Source organism: Hemicordylus capensis, chromosome 4 (assembly GCF_027244095.1).
Source record: "Hemicordylus capensis ecotype Gifberg chromosome 4, rHemCap1.1.pri, whole genome shotgun sequence".
Taxonomy (NCBI): domain Eukaryota; kingdom Metazoa; phylum Chordata; class Lepidosauria; order Squamata; family Cordylidae; genus Hemicordylus; species Hemicordylus capensis.
Window position 1 is genome coordinate 203,716,206 of NC_069660.1, and position 9,108 is coordinate 203,725,313.

A 9,108-nucleotide genomic window follows, 5' to 3' on the forward strand; every position below is an offset into this window, starting at 1 on the left:
CCACCCTAATTATAAATTCTTCTCAAGCCCAGTTGTGAAATTTCATCAAGTACTGTCCACACACGGCAAACCTGCTCCTGCAGCCATAAGGGCTAGAAACGTATACCAGAAAACAGATCCAACTACATGGGCTTAGCTAATTTCCCCACGCATGGGGTGAGCCCTTTCCAGCTGCATTCCCCATGCAATACTTTGGCTGATTCCTCAGGAATGGCTTTGGGGAGGGAAAAAGGTACCGCACTAGAATATTGCAAAAGTCCAGGGGGGCATTCACACAACTGGGTGGGGGCGGGGGGAGGCTGCTTAAATTCACCTCCCCCCCCCACAACAAGCACAAACATGCTGCTGGGAGCACAGACCCTGTTCCCAGACAATCCGTACTGTGCTAGTTCACCATGCACTGAGCGTGGTGCACTGGGGGATTCCTCTAGAGCAGGGTTTCTTAACCTTGCGCCTCCAGATGTTGTTGGACTACAACTCCCATCATCCTCAGCCACAAAGGCCATGTTTGGGGATAATGGGAGTTGTAGTCCAACAACATCCGGGGGCCCAAGGTTAAGAAACCCTGTTCTGGAGGATGGGCACTCTAGGCACCTATCTCTGTGTCAGCGCAAGCTTGCCTGCTCAAGAGCTCTTACAAGCTTGCCTGCTTATGAGAACAGCCTCCAGGTGTTCGTGCAGGATCCTTGAGACCCTGGCCTTGATTTCTAAAGGGGCAGCTTGAGATCATGAAATAACAGGCAGAAAGCTGGAACTGCTGGGAAGAATGAGGATGGGGCAAAAGGAGCATACTGCCCAGGAGCCCCAAAAGGCTCAACTCCCCCCCCAGCATATTGATTCAAAATTTACAGCAATTGAGGGGTGCAAGAGGATGGCCCCAAGGAAAGCCCTATCAGAAGGAAATCGTATGCTGAGGGCTTTTAGGATAGCATCTGCCTGACCACAAGTAACCAAGCTTAAGAAACAGAAGTGATACAAACCTTATTCAGGGATTGTTAAAACTGTGGCTGTTATACCCAGGTACGGTGCCCACAATAGCATGTCAACAAGTCCACCTCCTGCACAACATGCTCTTAAACCACACCCCCTGCTCTCCATGGATACAGTGTTTGTCTGCTGTACCTGAGGAACGGTCCTCCCTGTGATTGGGTGCCCTGTTTGTCTCTTCCCTAAAAACAACAACAAAAACTCTATACATGGAGGACAGGGGCTGTGGTTTAAGAGTGTGTTACCCTGGGGGGGGGCACTGTATACATGGTGGGGGGCTTGCCAGTGTGCTCCCATGGACTGCTGTGTCCCCAGGTTTAATAGTATCTGGCAATAGGGTTGTGCACAAAACCGGTATGCCTGGTTCGGTTCAAGTCTGGTTTTCTGCACACCCGAACAACCCCCATTTCAGTTTGAGTTCAGAGGCTGTACCTTAAACAGTTTTTCAGACTGAACCTTACCACCTCTGGGGTTGCTGCTGCAGCTGCATGGGGGTCTCTGGAGCCACCCCCCCCCCAGTGCCAGCCTCCCCTGGTGTCATTACAGTCCAGTTCAGGCAGTTTCCAGCCGTGAACTGGCCAGGGGGGGTTGGCTTGAGATGAGCTGAACAGGGGCAGGTCCAGTTTGAGGCTGGCTCGATGTCAAACCCTTGAACTGAGCATTTGTGACACTGAGCCGGTTCAAACTTGAACCTGTTTGCACACCCTTATCGGGCAATACTGTTGTTGCCTTAAGATTTGCCCAGTAGAGGGAGCGTTTCCTCATGCTGAGGGAGAAACAGTGCATAGTTCATGGAAGGGTGGTAGCTGTCATTTCATACTGATTCCTAAATAAAGGTTTGCCACCTAAAACATCCGGTTTCCAAGCAGTACTTGGATCTGAGCCACATGCAATGTGACAGTGCATACAAGGGCATAACATCAGTTAAATGATATCCCCCAAGTTAATTAATGGAAAGAAAGCTCTCTTTGTATAAGATAATTAAAAATGAAATGAAATGAAATAATCCCAAACTAAACCCACACAATAAATGTATGCAGCAATATTTGAGATTCCAAAGTGCTTCACATACATTATCTTAGGTAGTCTTTTCAAAAGGTATGTATGTAGGTCAGTATTATCCCGATATTGCTGTTGGGCAAGTGGGAAGCCCTGAGGCTCAAGGACAGCAGCTAGTCTAAGGGCCAAACTACATATTAGGGTATGCCCCTCATTCGTGCTGATCAGCTTAAGTTTTCTTTCAGAAACAGCAGCCATGATGGGCCTGATCCAGACTGAGGCTCCACAGCAGTTATTTGCCAAGGAAAGGAGCTCCCATTGATGTCACGCTCACTTCCCTATTCCTCTGCAGTTAGACTGTCTCCTTAAACCTGTATGAACACACCTCATACTTCCTTTTGTTCAGTTCCTGTGGGTAATACCTCATCTCAGCACTCTTCACAAACTATGTTCAATATGTGAACGGTGGGTATAGCGTGTGCATGTACAGCCCTGTACACATGCATAGTTATCCATGCATTGCATTAAACGCACACACAAATGGTGCACTTCTTGGCTGACAGGATGAGGAAACTCATTCCAAGCAGTCCAACTGAAATTAAAAGAACAAGTTAGGCAAGGCCTAACGTATCCTTCTAATTTCAATGGGACTACTTTGAGTAATTTTCCTCATTCTGTCAGCCGCTGTCTGTAATCTGCATTTGAGGGGATTTGTATTCAAATCCACCTTAAAAAGAACACACAACACATGTACAGCCTTCCCCACAAAAACATGTACATCTGTTCAAACACACAATGTTATGTATGGCTCTGGTAAATGATGTTGGTACCTTGAGGATGAGATGAAGCAGCCAGAGTACTGACAAGGAGCTGTTCTGCATTAATATTCAGGCTCTGTCAGATGTCAGACACTTTAAGATGCATTTGTTTTCCTTTAAACAGGGAACAAGTATTATAGAAAAGAAAAAGGCTCATTTCCAAATGGACTCAAGACATGCAGGGCTGGGTGTGGAATGGATGGCCCTGAAAGGTGAGGCAAATAAATAAATAAACAAATAAATAAATAAGTAAGTAAGTAAGAAAGAAAGAAGCCAAGGTGGTTTTAATTCCCCCTTGACCACTGAGAGAAAGCCTCTGTGTTTAAGACATCATGAGCTGAATGGCCAACGTGGCCGTTGAGTCTATTAATCTTACTCTTGAGGCTGTAACAGCTGGGGATTATTTAAACAAAACAGTTCACATGCATGAAAGCAAAATTAGAGGAGAGACCCTCTACAGTAAACAAAAACTATATCACTCCCACCCACCAAGCTCTTCTGTGACATAGAAAAAGTGGGTCAGAGGCATCCCTTCCCCCGCACCCTGTCAGAGTGATTTGAGTTTCTATTGAAAAGGTTACAATAGGAAAGTTGGTTCCCATGTTTGCTAAGCAAAACTGGATTGTTTCTCAGGGCTCGGACAAAAGCACCAGATGATTTTGCACATTAATGCAGCAGTGTTGAGCTGATTGCAATGGGCAGGGGTATTGGGAGATGATGGTTTAATAGTTCACTTTGATTTTAACGGCGCGGTGCAGTTTCTGTTTACTTTTCCTTTGACGCTTCACACTCATGTGAACGCTGAGGAATGACTTAATATCCCAAGCACTTGCCTAGGACAATGGGTGTTGTACAATGGGCAGCGAGGCATTGTTCTTTTCTGTTGGCTTGGCCATCCATGCATTGTAAGGCTTCTGACAATATTACCATCATTAATGGCCTATTCATTCAACCATTTCAATGTGCAAGAGTCCTAGAAAAATCCTCCGCCACATGCTGGATCCTGGCCCATAGTCAGCCAGTTGTGTGCATTCACTGTAATGTGCAGGATTCACATGTCATGTTCAGATCTCTAAGCATTTGAGGATTTACCTCAAATGCTTGGAAATAGACATTGGTAGTGGCATGCCAGACCCTGGATCCTGAGCTCATGATCAGCCAGCCATGGACCTGGCACATGTAAGATTTTCCAGAGCTCTTCCTGTAGCTACCATATCCCAAATAATCCTTTGAATAGGCTTTTGGCAGGATTCTGCTGTACCTGTATGGCTTATGCACATATCTTCTGAACAAAAACAACCAATTTTTTTCCAATTGGCTCCAGTAGTCAGCATTTACTGTCTAAGAGTGGCTAAGTATCTTGTCTTGCACAGTCTTTAGGAGACCGCTCAACCAACATAAGTGGGATGTATGTATATCTATGCATGTGTTTTTGTGTGTTTATATCCGTGTGTGTGTATATATAAATTTTAAAAAATGTGTCTATTTGCTTGTGTGAAGTAAAGTCATATTTCCTGATAATCGACAGATTAGGGGTGGGCATGGAACTACTCCAGGCAGTTCGGTTTGAGTTCAAACTGTACTCGAACCAAACCACCCAGTCCTTGAATCAGTTTGTTACAACCAGCCAGAGGCTGAGTTCAAGCCCTAGAACCGGGTCTAACAAAATCAAACTGGTTTGGCCTGGTTCAGGATGCTTGCAAAGTGGAATCTGGTAAGGATCTGAACTGGGCCAGTACCAGCAGCCTGTGCCGATGGGGCTTACAGGAGCCGCCACCTCCCCATCGCTGCTGAGGAGCCTGTCCACCACTGCAGCATGTAAGATTGCCTCCCGCCCGCCCCCTACGCACCCTTTTCCAATCTCCTAGGGTTCTCCCCCCGATACTTATAAAGAGGAATCCTTACCTCATTTGGAGGGCCAGTCTAGTTAGAGCTCAAACTGGTCAAACTGGGCTGGTTTGACGTCAAATCCAGTTCAAGTCGAGCCAGTTCACACACCCCCATAACAGGATCACATTGTCCTTGCACAATCCTGCCACTGAAATTAGCTGCATGTACTGCTTTTTACACTTGAATATACTTGGGGGAAATTTAAATTCTTTTTTGGGTTATGTTTTGAAGAAATTCTGAATATCATGCTTCCAGATTACTTACAGATACCAAATTTTGGGTGAACAGTCCTGCCACTGAAATTAGCTGCATGCACTACTTTTTGCACTGGAATATACTTGGGGAAAATTTGAATAATATTTTTCTAGGGATTTTTGAAGAAATTCTAAATATCATACTTCCCGATTATCTACAGATACCAAATTTTGCATAAACACTTCTGCCTCTTAAAGTAGCTGAATGCACTACATTTTAAACCAGAATATGCTTAGGAACAGATTTAAATCAGGGTTTCTTAACCTTGGGCCCCCAGATGTTGTTGGACTACAACTCCCAGAATCCCCAGCCACAAAGGCCATGTCCGGGGATTCTGAGAGTTGTAGCCCAACAACATCAGGGGGCCCAAGGTTAAGAAACCCTGATTTAAATAGTTTGTGGGGGAGGTAGCACAAATTCTGAATTAATAATCATATTTTATCTGTTATTCTCAACAAATTTGTAACACTCCATAATCAGGTCAATAATTCAAAAACAACATCATACCCAAGAGAAGGTCCTTCTCAGATTTAAATTTACTATGGCCCCCATGCCTTTACTTGTAAAGGGGAATCCTCACCAGATTCCCCTTTACAAGTATTAGCCACCCAAACCACCGAACTGGTTTGGTCAAAGGGACTGCACTCGCCAGCCGGTTCGACTGAACCAGTTCAGCAGCTTGCGGCTCTGCTCGAATTTGATTCAAATTTGAACCACAATTTTTGGGTTGTGCACACCCCTCGTTGAGGATAATGGTAGATAAAGGATAACACACATCTTCATAATAAACAGTTTCATAACATCTTTTTACAGCACCTTTTAGGAAGTCCACCTCCTTGTTTGTTTAGCCTGTGTACTTGGGAGGCAGAATCTGAAACTATTTTGGCAATTCTTTTGCAATTTCCATCCTCTTCATCATCCATGCTCCAGATCTCAGAACCTACTCGCACTTCCTGTTTTCTGCATTTCTTTGTAACATTCAAAGCTACCATTTCAGTGGTTGTGTTGATTTCAGTGGTCAGCAGCGGTGCTCAGTGAGTTAACCATCCATCTAATCTGTTGTGGTCAGATCCAATCTGTGCAGCCCACATTGCTCACCACACAAAATCATCCATCCTCACACACAGCATTTCAGATATAAAATTCCATATACTGGACATACTTTGTCCCCCTACCTCCCAATGCAATAATTGCAAATGATATAAATCACCTTTCTCAGAAAGTAAGTTACTGGGAAATGCATAATGTAACCTGGACAAAAAGTCACCTTTATTGCCTCTTATATTTAGAGGGAGAGAACAGATGTCCCCTACCCCCTGTCAACCCAACATAGCAACCCTCCCAGTGCTGATGTCTCCTTTGTGTCTGTAGATTGTGTTTGGGACAGGGAACCATTTTCCTTATTTCTTCATTATGTAAATTGCTTTGTGAACTTTTTGTTGAAAAGTGGTTTATAAATATTAATAATACAAAAATAATAATGATCAAATCTTTCTGTTGTGTGTTTGATCCAGAATAATAATGGGGGATCATCATTCTATCCTTTAGATCGGTGGTTTTCAAATTTCTGTCCTCATGATCCAGTTGAACCGAATCACTCATCCCCATCACTCAAAAGAATAATTTATGCTCTTAGGTTTTTTTTTTAATACAGTATGGCAATACATGGTATTTCAGCTACTTAATTTAACATGTAATTGACACACTAAAGTTAATATAAATATTGTAATTAGCAAGGGCTCCAGTACCTAACATCCTGTGCCCCAGTACTGAGTTATGAACTGTACTTTGAAAACTATGGTCCTGGATAAGGCTCTAATCGTTCTCCTTGATGAACCAGCAGTTTATATGCAGAGGAACCTTCACATGGGGCTAATTCTCGTGTACAGATAAGATTGTAAAATCCCATGCGGGATGATGCTATTTTTGTTGCCCCACTGGCAGACTATACCAAATGCAGATGGAGGATCTAAGCTGGAGAAGACTTAAGACCTCTTTACCAATCAGTTGATCAAGCCAAAAAAAAAAAAAGGAAGGAAGGAAGGAAAAAAGTGGAATAAATACGTATGGTGTTTAAAAAAAAGAAAAAGGATTTCGATCCTGCCTCTCCCTTTCAAAAAAGAGATTACAGAATTTATTTTATATATTATTTATATGCTTTCAGTATCCACAATAATATGCAAACTGTAGTAAAATAATAGCAAAACAATAAAAAGCAAATCAACAGCAGAACCAGATCAATAAACCAGAGGAAATACATCAAAATCCAAGCAGAAGGCAAGTCAAATTGCTGCTTGTCTAAATTTAAATGTCTTCTGAGGCTCCTGGAAAACCATCCCAGAAGGGGCAATACAAATCTCCTGTGGCAGTGACTTGCACGTCTTGGGTGCTGCTGCTACTGTCTGAGTAGATTGTCAGATTTAGAATATTTCATTCCTTCTCACAGAAAATGGAACTGGATGTGTGTCCAGACTGAATCTGAATGTTAGTGAAAAGCCATGGATAACAGGTGGAGAAGAACTCTGAAGCCAGAATCCACTATGAATAAATGCTAGAAGTTGGGCTGTTGACAAAATCAGAGAGATCCCTTTCCTTGTTTGTCCCCCACATTTAATGAATCCATCTGGGTCCAGAAAGGTAGTGGTTCCCAGGGCACTGGGCATGGGGAGGTAATATGAATAGATAAGCTCCATCCCTGATAGAAGCTCAGCTACAGGAGGACAGTTCCATCTTGCTGTCACAGCTTATCACTTGCATGCTTATCACTATCACTTTCTGCCTTTGGCAAATGCATTATCTCAAATAATCAAATGAGCGTGCACAGAAAATGGGCTTCTGACAGAATGTGATTTCTTCATAATAATGTGTGGGCATGAACACAAGGCTTTAGAGGGACAGAAGTATATTTGCAATTAGCTTCTGTCTCAAAAAATTGGACACAATCATTTTTGATTCACCAGAGGCTGGCAGCCAACTCAGCTTTCTAATTGGATGGAAAACTCCTGCTTTCTTCAATATGGATAATGTCTGCTTTTGAACAAACTCATTAAATGCAGCTGTGCTTCAAGTTTATAGCAGCAACCTTGGTGAAAAAAACAGACTGAAGTTAATAACTGTTCTGTCCTCTTCTGTCTGATCTCAGATCTCTTTGACTGTGGCTGAAACTTACCCAAATCTCGGGGAGTGTTTCGCCTCTCCACTCTCCTCTCCTTGGCAATTCACCATCCTTTTTCCCCTCTGCAAGCTATCCTGTTTACAATCAAGCCTACATGTTGCTGCTGAGTTTGAGAACTTCTATTTTCCTGGCTCAAGTCCATAGCACATTTTAGGAAAAGACACTCTAAATCAATTAGATGCACCTGTAGTGATCCATGTAGAGAGAAATATTTTTTGTGCCCCTAAATATGTATATATTTATTTATCAAATCTGTATACTGCCCCAAACTTTCATCTCTGGGTGGTTTACAGTGACATAAAACAAGCAGGAAAAAAAGCCTTGGTGAAGAAATAAGTCTTCAAGTGTGTTTTAAAAGTTGTTGGAGATGGGGTGGTTCGTATTTCAGCAGGGAGCATATCCCACAGTCTCAGGTAAGGAACAGAGAAGGCTCGTCCCTGTGTGGCCACCAGATGAGCCAGTTGCAACTGGAGACCAACCTCTCTGGATGATCTCACTGGGTAATGGGGCTTATGGTGAAGAAGACATTCTCTTAAATACCCAGTGACTAAGCCGTGGGGAAAGCCACAAAATGGTGACTTTTTGGGAAAGTCACCTGAAAATTGTGACTTACCATCAAGATCTACTGGGGCTTTGGGTGGTCAAATTCAAATCTTATGTCAGGAGAGTGTGGAGAAGCTAGAAGGAAAAGGAGTGGGAAAAGGGAGTTTGCAGTGCATCAGGCACTGCTCTGTTGACCAGAGGAGGAGCACAAGAGCAGTCTCCTAGAAATGATACTAAGTCTGGTCCATTTCCTTCTGTGTCTGAAGAATCTCTGTAAAGCCTTTCAATTTGGTATGCTCCCCTAACGACTCCACCCCATTCCTTGAGCTACCAGCACTGCATTGCTAACATGGATTTCTTTTAGTCTTTCAGCTATGAAGACTTCATATCCCAAGGAATTTCTTGCCCATCCATGCATCCTAGAGCTCATGATCTGAAAAT

General features: G+C 43.3%; 1 long non-coding RNA gene across 1 annotated transcript in view; it reads left to right on the top strand.

Moving 5' to 3' along the window:
* Positions 1–9,108, top strand: part of LOC128324444 (uncharacterized) — a 28,151-nt gene extending 19,043 nt beyond the window's left edge. Inside the window, exon 3 of the long non-coding RNA XR_008306861.1 lies at positions 9,032–9,108. This is a non-coding gene — a long non-coding RNA (uncharacterized LOC128324444). The remainder of the gene's footprint in view (positions 1–9,031) is intronic.